Source organism: Triticum aestivum, chromosome 7B (genome assembly GCF_018294505.1).
Source record: "Triticum aestivum cultivar Chinese Spring chromosome 7B, IWGSC CS RefSeq v2.1, whole genome shotgun sequence".
Taxonomy (NCBI): Eukaryota; Viridiplantae; Streptophyta; class Magnoliopsida; order Poales; family Poaceae; genus Triticum; species Triticum aestivum.
In genome coordinates this window covers 325,448,856-325,463,653 of record NC_057813.1, presented here as the reverse complement: position 1 = coordinate 325,463,653, position 14,798 = coordinate 325,448,856, and positions in this window count along the sequence as shown.

The following is a 14,798-nucleotide window of genomic DNA, read 5'->3' as shown; positions in this document are numbered from 1 at the left end:
GGTACCCCACTATCTATCTTAGGGCTCCGGGTGGGGGCGGGGGGCCTAGAGGGCTGGCTAGGGAGGCGGTGGCGAGTTGTTTCGGGGCGGCGAGGCGGCGCTGGGGCCGGCGGTTCAGCCGGTGGTGGCAGGCAGCTTAGGGGTGTGCATGTTGAAGATGAACTACATGCCCTCCCTAAACTACATGTCAAGTGTCTCTCTGCTACCATTGCGTTCAGTTTCGATAGTAGCATTCAGAGTCCACAGTTAATTTCACTTTCGACAGTTAAGTTCAGAGTCAACAGTTTTTACCTCATCTGTTGTAGTCGGGTGGTTTTTGGTGATGTTAATTTTACATCCATTTTTCATCATCTATTGGAGATGCTATTATAATCCCACTTGAGATTGATGATGTCTGTCTTGTGTTGCTTCAGCCTTGACGTCTTACGGCTTACCGGAGCTGCTCCCACGACAGAACGATCCATCACAGCAGAGCAGTGCCTTGGACGCCGTCTACAGATTCCTCAGATCTTCCTCCACACCTCCGACAGCCACCTCTGCCTCAACTGCTTCAGCGACCAACCCAATGATGCTGAGGTTGACACGGCTAGGGCAAAGAGGTTGTACACTTGTTGCGTCCCTTATTACTATACATTCACGTCGATCCATTAGGGATATTTTGTTTCAACGGAAAAACATAGCAATAGGGAATTTTCCAATGGCACTCTACAATTCAATTATTCATGCATTTTGTTGAAAGGAATGAAGCAAAACATCCACCTGGACCGACTTTTCAAAATCCTATGCATGAAAACAAGACCAAGTGCATTAGTGCCAGAATAACATTCTAACTGTACACGCTTTCATATGGTTTCTCTTTATTTTGGCCATGTTTCTTTGCATTCCTCCGCTCTTCCAATTCCTGTAAACCAAACACCCAAGTTGATAGAAATCCTGTGTTTACAAATGCTCTGTTTACCATGTGCATTTTCCTATCCTATTCCAGTGTTTTTCCTATCCCTGCGTTTTAAGAATCATGCAAGCCAAATGAGCCCTCACAGAATTACTTCGGTTACAGGTACGTGTCGAAGGGAACTTTGTGTGGTTTGTCCTGCTCCTGCCGCGACGTCGTCCACCTCACCTGAGCTGCTCCATCGACAAAAGCATCCACCAAACCAGACATCACGACTCCTGACCGTCTTTCGCCGCCTTAGATCTCCTTCCCTGCCGCCGACACGCACCCCAACGGCATCACCATCATCAACTCAGCAAATGAACCTGAGGAGTACATGGGTCCACAAGAGAGGTCGCACTCTTTTGTTTCTGCTTATGTTATGCATTGCTTAAACTTACCTGCTACTTTATCATCCTGTTCAGCTCTTGGACTCCAAACTCAGGTCCAAATTCATGTTCAAACTTGAGTTCTAAATTAGTTGTGGGGCACATATCGAGGCAGCAATGAATAGCATGACTGTCTAATATCTGGTTCACCTAGGGTATGCCTATGTTGTTCATCTTGGGTGGGAAACAAATAGTAAAGCAATCATCATCTGTCTTTTTATTAATTTAAAGCAATCATCAGCCTGCTATCATTATTTTTGGATCCATCCACTAGTTGTTACCATCACTCTAAATTTCTGCATGCTCTCCTTACATAATCTCACCATATTTTTTCGTATGCATGTCAGATATTGTACACAGTTATGCTGAACATGTAGAGAAAAAAAGAAGAGTTTTGCGCGGCAATGCAATGTCATGCAGACATCGCTCCATGGTGGGTTCAATGGCAAAGCCTCCCCACCCCTCTCCAGATTGTAATCCAGAGGAAGATATCTGTTCTGAGGCGGATTCAGACGCCGCTGACCACTCCTATTTACCGCCCAAGGTGTTTGCTCTACCTTGGCATGATGATGTTAGTCATATCATGCATATGTTGCCTTGCAGTGCCTACTTTTGACATCATATATGTCATCTGCTTAGTTTAGACATGTTCTGTAATGCCACCTGTTTAGTTTCTATATCATATATGGGAATTATGCAGTGTCATGTCTTTTAGCCAGCCATAATATATGTGAAATGTGCAATGCCATCCTGTTTAACCAGGCATCATATATTTGAATGATATCTTGCCCATACTTTTCTTCATTACATTTCCATTTGTCGACAATGTTTGTACATTAAACTACTCTTCCTGTGAATCAGCCATTTGGGTGGGAGATGGAAAAATCTGGAGTGAAAACAAGGCCTTCAGAGCATACAGTGCTACCTGTCGAAGCAGATCTCTTGTTGGGTCCCGATAGCTCCTCAGAGATGGATTCAGAGACAGATGACCAGTCCTATTCCCCTACTGAGGTGTATGCTCTAACTTGGCACGATTATACTGCTCATATCATGCATACGGTGTCTTCCATTGCATAGTTTAGACATCATATACACAATATTCAACACCATGTTCTTAGTTCAGACATCATATCGAATGCCCTCTGTTTAGCATATAAATCACATATGTGAATTAAATGATGCGATCCTGATTACTTAGATAACATGTACGTGAATTATGTCATGCGATCCTGTTTTGTTATTCATCATATCTTTGAATTATGTTATGCTATGCTATCCAGTTTAGATAGACATCATATATGTGAAATTATGTCATGCTATCCGTTTTAGTTAAACAATATACATGTCAACTATTTCATGCCCTCTTTTTTCCACACTATCTATTGCATCTATCTCTCATACAATGTCTGTACATTCAACTATGTTTCCTGTTTATCAGCCATTTGAATTGGAGCGGGTGATGCCAGTATCTAGCGGAATAAAAACACGGTCTTCAAACAAAACAGTGCTACCTATTGGTGGAGATAGCACCCCGGTTGTACATGCACAAGAACCAGCCCTGCCACACATAACCCAAACTCTCACAGATTGTACCCCTACTATGATGGACAGAGAACCAGCTTCACCCAATCTAACCCCAACCCCAGCCGATAGTAACCCAGTTCCTGTTGACACAGCACCATCTCCAACACAGAGCTCCCAAACAAGAGCAGTTAGTAAGGCAGCTCCAGTGCCCAAAGGGCCAGTACTATCACGGTGAACCCCAGCTCCACCGGTTAGTACGCCTATTCCCGTGGAGGAAGCACAACCAGCCAGTCGTAGTTTAGCATCTATCGCATTTGATGTTGTTAAATCGTATGTGCGTATCTTCCCATCTTGGAAATATTATACTGAAGATGAAGGAAAATGCCAGTTGCAGGTGTTTGTCCAGGAGTTATGTGTAAGTAATGTTATTCATGGCAATTACTTTGCTTCGTCCCATACATCCTACCTCCATGATGGTTATAATACAGCAAATTTTCCCATTTTTCTCTATAGAGAAGGACCGATTTGGAAACTCAGGATGAGGTAACCTGTGCTAATACCTCTGCTATCTTCAAGAATGCATGGTGGCAGTATCGGAATTACCTGAAGAAAACGTACTTCACCGGCAAAGAAACTCATCAAATTCCCTTACGTTCTCCTGAGACACATTTACTGGACGATGACTGGGAACGCCTTGTTCTGTACTGGTCCCGAACCAAGAATGTGGTAAGGTCTATGAGCTCATTTTCTATTTTTAAGTATTATATTCTTGCGTCTTACTGTACTCTGTTCATGTAGAACAAGTGCCTAAACCTGAAGAACAACTGTTCTAATTTAAGATTCCATTGCTATCATAGTTCAAAAAAGCGCTAGGCGTCAATTGTGCATTTTGCCACCGCCTTGCACGCTACTAACCAAAGCGCATGCTTATGCATAGTTATGCACAGATTAAGCGTAGTTATGCACAATGCGTTTTGCCAATGCCTAGAGCCTAGGCACGCTTAAGCGCTCGCTTAGGCGCGCCTTTTTTAACTATGATTGCTTTGCTCTTGTATCATTGTATTTACTCATACAAACTTATTTTTAAATTAAAGGATCCAATCAAAACTCCAATGGCACAGCAGGTATGTTCACGCATGTTTCTTTGACAGGTTTGCTCTTATCAATAGCTCTTTTGATTTCAATTTCAATTTTGTATACAGTTGACTTTCATATCATGCACATTAATAGCATCACAACAGAGCCAATAGTGTTGTTGTACATGTAGACCCGTGGTGTAGTTTCCCACGCTTTGTATTCTTTCACTGCTGCTTTGTCTTGAACTGATATGATTTGAACCGTGTCTCTATTTTGATTTGGCAAGACAATGCAGTGACCATAGGACATAGATATATGTTTGTTTGATGCTTTTATTACGTACTAGTACTTGTCAATAGAAGACTTGGTAGTTTAATCCTGTCCACCTTACTAATGAACTGGTTCACCGAAATGAATTTCATATACTAGTAGATGCTAAACTTGTTATGTGTCTGCTTGTTTCTTCTTTTAGAATGCTGACAGAATATTGGGGAAGAGTGCCTTATTAAGCAATGGTAAAGGAAGTAACGCAGATAAGGTTCAGGATAGTGACACATCCTTGTTGGTCTCCAACAAAGCTGATAAAACAACTAAGGAAGACTATCTTGAAGACAGCGAGACAACCCCAAAGTCCTGTCTTGGTTTAGTGTTCGAGTTACTGGCCACTACCGCTTGCACAAGCTATTCAAACTCACTATGTGAATCAGTTCGGTTTCTTGAGTCTCAACTACAAGCTGAAAGACATCGATCAGCTGTGCTGCGACAAGAAGCGGAAGGACTGCGGAAGTCCCTGGAGCATTTAGATGCATACTTTCTGGTGCAACAGCAAGCGTTGGAGGATTTTAGCACCAAACAGGACAAAGCTAATCAACTTGCTAAGCTTATTGCCAGCATGGTGGATACCCAGGATAACGTTTCTTGAGCTCTTCTGAAGTTGTTTCAGTTATGCTCTTGTTTTGCTACCACGTTTATGTGCACTGGTGGACAATTTTGACGGCCAAGTGTATGTAATATGCTGCTTTGTTCCCTATATTTGCACTGGTGGCGAACTTTGATGCCCAGTGGATGTAATATGTGTAATAGCGGTAATGGGCTAGCCTTAATTGCTTGCTTATTTATTTCCTTATTGTCTTGTTTAGTTGTTTGCTTGTAGTCACTGCAGTTCTTTTTTTGTGTTTTTCTAGTGGCCACAATAGCCTATTTTTGGTAACTAGGCCAAAATAATCATGGCAACACACGGACTGTTGTAACCATGGGCCTCCTGCAGGCCGTATGATCCATGGGCCTTCATTCGGCCGTAGGACCATTGGCCTTCTATACGGGCCATAGGATCCATCGGCCTTCTATACGGGCCTTAGGGATCAATGGGCCTTCTACGGGCCATAGGGTCCATGGGCGTTCTACGGGCCGTACTATCCATGGGCCTCATACGGGCCGTAGGATCCATGGGCCTTCTACGGGGCGTATCATCATTTCGCCAACCATGGGCCGTACTATTCGTGGACCATAACGGGCCGTTAATAGGCCGTATTTGATAACTCTATGAAAACAGCCCAACAAGTTTTTTTGACATGAAAACGGCCCAACGTATTAACGGTCCGCAAACGGGCCGACTATAACGACGGGTTGAATTTGGCCCACAAGCAAAAAATGACAGTAACGTGCCGTATGTAACTGAATGCTGCAAATGAGCCCAAGAATCAATGGGCCCTGAGAAGGCCGAAAGATAACTTGGGCTGGAAACGGCCCAATGGAATAACGGGCCGTTAATGGGTATAAAGTGGTACACTGTTCACTACGGGCCAGTTTCACCACGGGAAGTTAATGGGACAAGAGTTACAAAGGTCCTCATATGGGCCGAAAGAAGTCATGGGCCACACACGGGCCGGAAGTTAAAACGGGCTGAATCATATTGGATGGCCCAGATGACGCTACTGGGCCTAATTCGGATAGGGCGTAACGGGCCCTGGGTTAGCGGGCTGTAAATGGGCTATATACGAACAGGCCGTTAACAGGCTTTCCGTGGGCCGGCCCGCCACCTTTTGACCAAGTCAAACGGGCCAACCTTTTTACAGGAATGGGCCTTTGTTGGGGCGTGCCACGTGTCGCCGTATCATAGGCGCCTTCGGTCCAATGAGCGGATGACATCTGCCCCAACGGTGAGCCCACACGTGTTTCCTCCAGCCAATGATGATTTTACATGTGGAAAATCCCCATTGGTCGGGGATGTTAACGGGTTATCGGATCCAAAACCCGACCTGATAGCTTAACGGCGTTCCGTTACTGTGGATGCCATGTGTCGGTCACCCTTGACGAAAGCAGTTCTGTGACGCGCGATTTATCGTCATGGAAGTGGACACTTCCGTGATGATAATTTTGGTAATGTCATGGAACACTTCTACGACAGCACAGGTATGACTATCTTGATTCTGTCATAAATTTTTCATGGATGTACATGCATGACAAAAAATGTGGCCTACTGTGACAAACACGTATCATCACGGAAGTGTTTTTTTGTAGTGTTGTCCAGCTCGGCCGAACTAGCCTTATTCTCCTTTTCGAGGAGTGCGTACCGGTCGGCGGCACTCTTTAACTCCCCAGCCATTTCGGCTATCTTTTCTTCGCTTCGGCGATGAGCAGCCTGTTCGGCTCTCAATTCTTTGGCCGCCTTTAGGGCAGCCGCATTGCTAGCCCGAGCTTGTTCCTTGGCTTGAGCAAGTTCCGCCCTCAGGGCCTCCACGGCAGCAGCACCATCTGCAGTGCAAACACATCGCATTATTATTATGCCCCTCTTACATTTCCTATACATCATAATAAGGGAAGCATAGCACATACCTTGTGACTCCTCCAGCCGTTTATTCACCAGCGTGATATCGGCATCGATGGATCTGATCTGCCTCCTCAGTTCGGCAACTTCAACAGACTGGTCAGCTGCCTGATCCTTGTATATCTGCGCACATGTATGGCGCAGACATTAGTATACAATCCCCCATTTGCCGCCTCTGGCGGGCAACCAGAGTCTCATGGGCTACTATCTATAGGAAGCACACCTAGTGCACGCTTCATAAGCAAAAATTGTGCATTTCTCACTACATACCTCAAAGCCTTTGAGCAGGCTTATAAATTCCTCATTCGAACCGCGGGTAGCGGATGAAATCTTCGTGAGCACCATGCTCATTAAAGAGCGGTGCTCCTCCGAGAGCGCGGCTTGCTCCAAACGGCCCGTCAGTATGTCCGGTCGGACACTGAACTATGCCGGACCCTTCTCATCGCCCCCCGTGGGAGCCAAACGCTCCGGGCTCAGCGCGGCTGACGTATTACCCTCCGGCTTCAGCAGATTCGGACTCCTCCGTGACGACACTTCCGTGTCGCCCGCCTCATGAGGCGGAGAGTTGGGTGGAGTCTCACTCTCCATCATCTCCGGATGAAGGTCCCTCGAAGACGAACTCTGTTGAGAAGAGCTGCTCGCCGAACTACAAAAAACGAAGTCCTGGTTATGGATCTCGGAGTAACATCACACCTTCGAATTAATGAATAACTTACGGCTCGTTGGAGGGCTGGCTCGTTGGAGGGCATGACGAGGTGAGGGTGCCCGTCGCGGCAGAGCCCCCTGGTGATGCTTTCTTCCCTTGCTTGGGCATCTACGCCTCCAAATCTTCGGAGGCAGCCCTCTACTTCCCGCATGGGGAGGAGGCTTTGGCCTCCCCTTTCCGGCTATCCTCCATAGGAGGGGTAGTGATTTCCCCGGTCTGGATGCGTAGCGCATGAAGTTTGGCTTCACTGCCCTTTCCTTCGCCTTTCCCTGAAGGGATTTTGCTGAGCGCTCGGCCCAGCATCTTTGCAATAGTGGGACCAGGCGAGCCTTCAGGAAGTGGCACCGGACACCTGATTCTCTCCGCCTTGTTGAGCCATTCCTGGCCACGGAAGGATTTTCAGAATAATGGTTATGATAAATATAAATGAAGTGTCCGGCTTTAAGGTTACTTACTTGGGCATCTAGGCGATTGTAGCTTAGGCCCGCATCCTCGATGGTGTACGGACACTTTACATGTATTCCGAAGAATAACTTGCACATCCCTTCGAGCGTCAGGCCGAAAAAGTGCTTAATAGTCAGCGACCCTCCCGATTAAACTCCCACCCCCGGAGAGGCCGACGTTTGCACAGAAACATCCGTCGGACTAGCAATACCTGAATTATGCTGACAAGATTTATGTCGCTCTCAATAAGCTCCCGGATGCGATTCTGCAGTTCTAGTACATCGCCAGCAGGCCCATAATTCCGTCCCACATCGGTCCAAGACGCCAACTGTGATGGAGTACCTGAGCGGAACTCAGGGGCAGCTACCCACTTTGTGCCTCTGGGAGCAGTGACATAGAACCATCTCCGTTGCAATACGTCGGATACTTTTGGAAAAGAACCCTCTGGCCATGGAGCATCAGCGTTGCTGCTTATTATAGCGCCTCCGCACTCCGCATGTCGCCCCTCGATCATCTTCGGCTTCACATTGAAGGTCTTCAGCCATAAGCCGAAGTGTGGGTTGACATGGAGAAAAGCCTCGCACACAATAATGAAAGACGAGATGTGGAGGATGGCGTCTGGAGCCAGATCGTGAAAATCCAACCCATACTAGAACATGAGCCCCCTCACAAAGGGTTTGAGGGTGAGGCCCAGGCCTCGGAGGAAGTGAGGGATAAACACGACGCTCTCGTTGGGCTCCAGCGTGGGGATAACTTGCCCCGGAGTAGGAAGCCTGTGCTGGATATCGGCGGTCAGGTATCCAACCTCCCTAAGCTTCGCAATGTCCTCCTCTTGAATCGAGGAGGCCGCCCACCGGCCTATTGCGTCGGATCCGAACATACTGGGGGACCTGGGGCGTTGGAGCTTAGGTTTTGGGTGCTGGAGCTCGAGGTGCGAGAAGGGGCAGGAGAGGTGGAGAAGAGGCGTAGGCCTTAACCCCTTTATAAAAGGGATGAATACCAAGAGTCCTCAGCGTGACCGCTTGAGACTTATCTAAAATACACGGAATCATACCAACGGTCGCCGTGGGGTCACGTATGCCCATATTGATAAAAGAGCCCGTATTAAGGGGGACATGATCTCTCCTTTGGCAGGACGCGCCAATAAAACTGCCTCGCAACGCGAGTCGAGGTGGAGCAGGAGACGCCGGTTCGTATTGGACCAGGCCACGATGCAAGGGCACGACGTGCAAAAATTGCCAGCAGAATGGATATATGCTAGGGTATGTGAAGATCATCTTGCAGATCTGGACACGGTCTACATGTTCGATAACAATCTTGGAGTATTCGGAGGAGGAACCCGCCTTGCAATGCCGAAGACAAGACTGCGCGCCGGACTCATCATCATTGAAGCCTAGTTCAGGGGCTACTGAGGGAGTCCTGGATACGGGGTTATCCGGACAGCCAGACTATATTCATCATCCGGACTATAGAAGCGGCAAGATACAAGACTAAAGACTTCGGCTCGTGTCCGGATGGGTCTCTCCTTTGCGTGGAAGACAAGCTTGGCGATCTGGATATTATGTTTCCTTCCTTGTAACCGACTCCATGTAAACCCTAGCTCTCCGGTGTCTATATAAACCAGAGAGGATGGTCCTTACAAGGCCGATCACAATTACAATCATACCATCATAGGCTAGCTCTTAGGGTTTAGCCTCTACGATCTCGTGGTAGATCTACTCTTGTACTACACATATCTTTAATATTAATCAAGCAGGAAGTAGGGTTTTACCTCCATCGAGAGGGCCCGAACCTGGGCAAACATTGTGTCCCTTGCTTCTTGTTACCATCAGCCTAAGACGCACAGATCGGGACCCCCTACCCGAGATCCGCCGGTTTTGACACCGACACCCCCCTCCAAAGTGGTTATCATGCATTGCTCGGGAGAACGGCCTTTGCCCGCTTCAACGCAATACCGCACTACGCCTACCTTAAACTCAAGATGCCTGGTCCACGTGGCGTCATCACTGTCAACAGAAATACAGAGCATTCCTTATGCACGGAAGAGTATGAGACGGCTCCAATAGCCGGATTCTAAGCGGCCTCTAATACCAGAAAGCATGATTGGTCGTTAAGACCGCGAACACGGTTAGACGAGTCCGTTAGCCCAGATAAACCGAATTTGGGCGCCACACATGTAACCCCATAGAGGACACCAGGGGCTATTGATATTTAATAAAGCCCAATTGTTGGCTTGGCCTTATTAACTGGCCGATGTCTTACACCTTTACTATCCATTGGTGATAGCCAATTCTTCACACGCTTACGTCATACTCTTCTACACGAGTTTTCCTTTTTTTGTAGGCACCATTCGTGCGACACCCTCCTAGGACACGACACAACAAAGACAAAGGCGCAGACGTTGATAGAGGCAAAGGTGTCCCGTCTTTCGATGAGATGGTGGATTTCGCTTTGGTGGAAGTCGACTTTGACGATCCGACTACGAACGTGCGAGGACGTCGCGCCTTAGCAATCGCTAAACCAACTCCGAGAGGTTATTGACCACGACGGAGCACGATCAACCTGACCACGAGGGTCTGTTTCCTGCGAGCAAACGAAGAACAAGCAAGAAACTAAGATTGCAATCTGGATATTGCGAATAAAAGATGAAAGCTTTATTGATCAAGGTGGGGTTCTGTGACGCCTTTGTCTGGTCGTTGAACACAAACGAAGTACGCGAAGTTGCAGCTATGGCGAACTTTTAATCTAAACAAAACCCAAAGTCTAAACGATGCCCTAAGGGCTGTATATATGGAGGAAGAGGGGGGGAATTTCGTGGCCCTTGGTGGAGGGGTCCGAAATCAACCCTATCTCTTGTTTCCCCACACATACGGACTCTAAAAATAGCCTATACTTATGTATTTCGAAATTACATGGGCCTGGCCCAATAATAAGGTGACGCAGCACCTAAAATAGCCTCGGGACGAAATTTATGAAGTGACATCTTGTATATTTCGTCCAAGGCTTCATGCACCCATTATGGTGGCTTCAAAGTCCTGAAATCATCACTTGTAACTCCGTTCTTGTTCCCCTTGCGCATGCCATCATCTCCGTGCTTGTTCTTGCTCCAATGTTCATCCTTCTCCAAGCTAGGCCCTTCATTTGTAAGCAAAACAAATGTATCCAATTTAGGCAGCATCATATTCTCATGAACATTAGAATCATTAACAAGAAACGAAAGTACCTGGTAATTTAGTTGGCGTGCACGAGCTCTAGTAATTGGTCCAGTATGTATAGCAACAGGGGCTGTGGGTGTAACAATTGTATTGATGTCCTCATCATCCTCCCCTTCTTGAAATGAAGTCGTCCTCGACGGAAGTTCATCTTCCTCACCCAAATAAGGCTTCAAATCTGCAATGTTAAAAGTGGGACTAACCCCAAAATCTGTAGGCAGCTCAAGTTTATATGCATTATCATTTATTTTCTCTAACACCTTAAAGGGACCATCAGCACGTGGCATTAGCTTTGATTTGCGCAAATCAGGAAATCTATCCTTACGCAAATGTAACCAAACAAGATCTCCAGGTGCAAACACAACATGTTTTCTACCCTTATCTCCAGCAAGTTTATATTTAGCATTCATACGCTCAATGTTTTCCTTAGTTAACTCATGCATTTTTAAAATTAATTCAGCACGTTGTTTAGCATCAAAATTAACCTTCTCCGAAGATGGAAGAGGCAACAAATCAATAGGTGCACGAGGTAGGAAACCATACACAACTTCAAAAGGACACATCTTAGTAGTAGAATGCAATGAACGATTATAAGCAAATTCAATATGAGGCAAGCATTCCTCCCACATTTTCTTATTATTCTTCAAAACAGCCCTAAGCATAGTAGACAACGTTCGATTGACTACTTCAGTTTGTCCATCAGTTTGGGGGTGACAAGTAGTACTAAAAAGCAGTTTAGTCCCCAACTTAGCCCATAAACATCTCCAAAAGTGGCTAAGAAATTTAGTATCACGATCTGAAACAATAGTATTTGGCACACCATGCAAGCGAATAATTTCACGAAAGAACAAATCAGCAACATTAACAGCATCATCGCTTTTATGACATGGTATAAAGTGTGCCATTTTCGAGAATCTATCCACGACAACAAATATGCTATCCCTCCCCTTCTTTGTTCGAGGTAAACCTAAAACAAAGTCCATAGATATATCCTCCCAATGAACACTAGGTACAGGCAAAGGCATATATAAACCATGAGGATTGAGTCGTGACTTAGCTTTTTGACATGTAGTGCATCGAGCAATAAAACGCTCAACATCCCGTCTCATCTTTGGCCAAAAGAAATGTGTAGCAAGTACGTCCTCCGTCTTCTTCACGCCAAAGTGTCCCATTAATCCTCCTCCATGCGCCTCCTGCAACAACAAAAGACGAACGGAGCTAGCTGGAATGCATAGCTTGTTAGCACGAAACACAAATCCATCGTTAACGACAAACTTGTTCCACATTCTTCCTTCTTTACAATTCTGCATTACATCTTTAAAATCAGCATCATGCACATATTGATCTTTGATGGTCTCCAAACCAAATATTTTGAAGTCAAGTTGTGAAAGCATAGTATAGCGACGAGACAATGCATCAGCAATAACATTTTCTTTTCCCTCCTTGTGTTTAATGACATAAGGGAAAGTCTCAATGAATTCAACCCATTTAGCATGTCTACGATTCAGTTTAGCTTGACTTTTAATATGTTTCAAAGATTCATGATCAGAATGTATAACAAATTCTTTGGGCCATAAATAATGTTGCCATGTTTCTAAAGTCCGAACAAGAGCATATAATTCTTTATCATAAGTAGAATAATTCAGACTAGGCCCACTCAATTTTTCAGAAAAGTATGCAACAGGTTTGCCATCTTGTAATAACACACCTCCTAATCCAATTCCACTAGCATCACATTCAAGCTCAAAAGTCTTATTAAAATCAGGAAGTTGGAGTAAAGGAGCATGTGTCAACTTATCTTTCAATACCGTGAAGGCTTCTTCCTGTGCGGTACCCCAAAAAAAAGGCACATCCTTCTTTGTAAGCTCGTTGAGAGGTGCAGCAATGGTGCTGAAATCTCTCACAAAACGCCTATAGAATCCAGCGAGGCCAAGAAAACTCCTCACTTGTGTGACCGTTTTGGGCTGCGGCCAACTCTCAATAGCTTCAATCTTGGCTTTGTCAACTTCAATTCCCTGTGGAGTAACAACATAGCCAAGAAAAGATACTCGGTCGGTGCAAAAGGTGCACTTCCCAAGGTTACCAAACAAATGTGCATCACGTAGAGCAATAAAAACAGCACGTAAATGTTCCAAATGTTCTTCCAAAGATCTGCTATAAATCAGTATATCATCAAAATAGACTACCACAAATCGTCCAATGAAAGCACGTAAAACTTCGTTCATTAGTCTCATGAAAGTACTAGGCGCATTAGTTAACCCAAAAGGCATGACTAACCACTCATATAATCCAAACTTAGTTTTAAATGCTGTTTTCCATTCATCTCCTAATTTCATACGAATTTGATGGTATCCACTACGCAAATCAACTTTGGAGAATATTGTAGAGCCACTCAATTCATCAAGCATATCATCTAGCCTAGGAATAGGATGACGATAACGAATAGTAATATTATTAATGCCTCTACAATCAACACACATACGTGATGTACCATCCTTTTTCGGCACTAGAATAATAGGAACAGCACAAGGACTAAGGGATTCGCGTATATAACCTTTGTCGAGAAGCTCTTGTACTTGACGCATAATCTCCTTCGTCTCCTCTGGATTGGTACGGTATGGTGCACGGTTTGGCAGTGAAGCACCGGGAATTAAGTCAATCTGATGCTCAATCCCTCGAATAGGCGGTAATCCCGGTGGCACGTCTTGTGGAAAGACGTCAGCGAACTCCTGCAAAATGTTAGTCACAGCAGGAGGCAAAGAGGAAGGCACGTCCTCGAATGAAAATAATGCCTCTTTGCACACAAAAGCATAGCAAACAGATTTGCTGAAATCTAGCTCATCAATATCAGATTTGGTGGCAAATAAACATGCACTTTTCAATTTAATTTCAGAAGCAACACTAGATGGTTTATTATTAGGCTTCATTTGTTGCTCAAATTCTTTTGCCACAATCTGATTTTAACTCTTATTCTTCTCCTGTTGTGCTTTATTAGCTCTATTAATATCATCTTTCAAAATGGAATCAGGAGTCATAGGAAGCAAAGTAATATTTTTATCCTTATGAACAAGAGTATAGTGATTGTTTCTACCATGGTGTACAGAATTTTTATCAAATTGCCATGGTCTACCAAGTAATAAGGAACATGCTTGCATAGGTACCACATCACAATCAACATAATCAGCATATGTAGAGATACTAAAATGCACACGAACAATACGTGTTACCTTAACCTTGCCGCTGTTGTTGAACCATTGGATGCAGTAAGGATGTGGATGTGGTCTTGTGGTGAGAGAAAGCTTCTCCACCATCTCCATGCTAGCCAAGTTGTTGCAGCTCCCTCCGTCTATTATGACGCGCACAGAACGTTCCTTCACAACTCCCTTGGTATGGAACAAATTGTGCCTCTGATTTTGCTCAGCTTGTGTGACCTGCACACTCAAAACACGTTGAGCAACTAAACATTCATACCTGTCAGCATCTTCAGGAGCCATGTATTGCGTCTCATGATCAGAATCATCTCCACCATGTTCTTCACATGTAATAAGAGCCAAAGTCTCCTCATCATAGTCACTAGCAGACTCATATCCACCATCCGCGGTAGCAATCATCACACGCGGAGATTTGCATTCCCTCGCATAATGACCTCCTTCCTTACAACGACGACAAATAATATCACTTGTGTGCC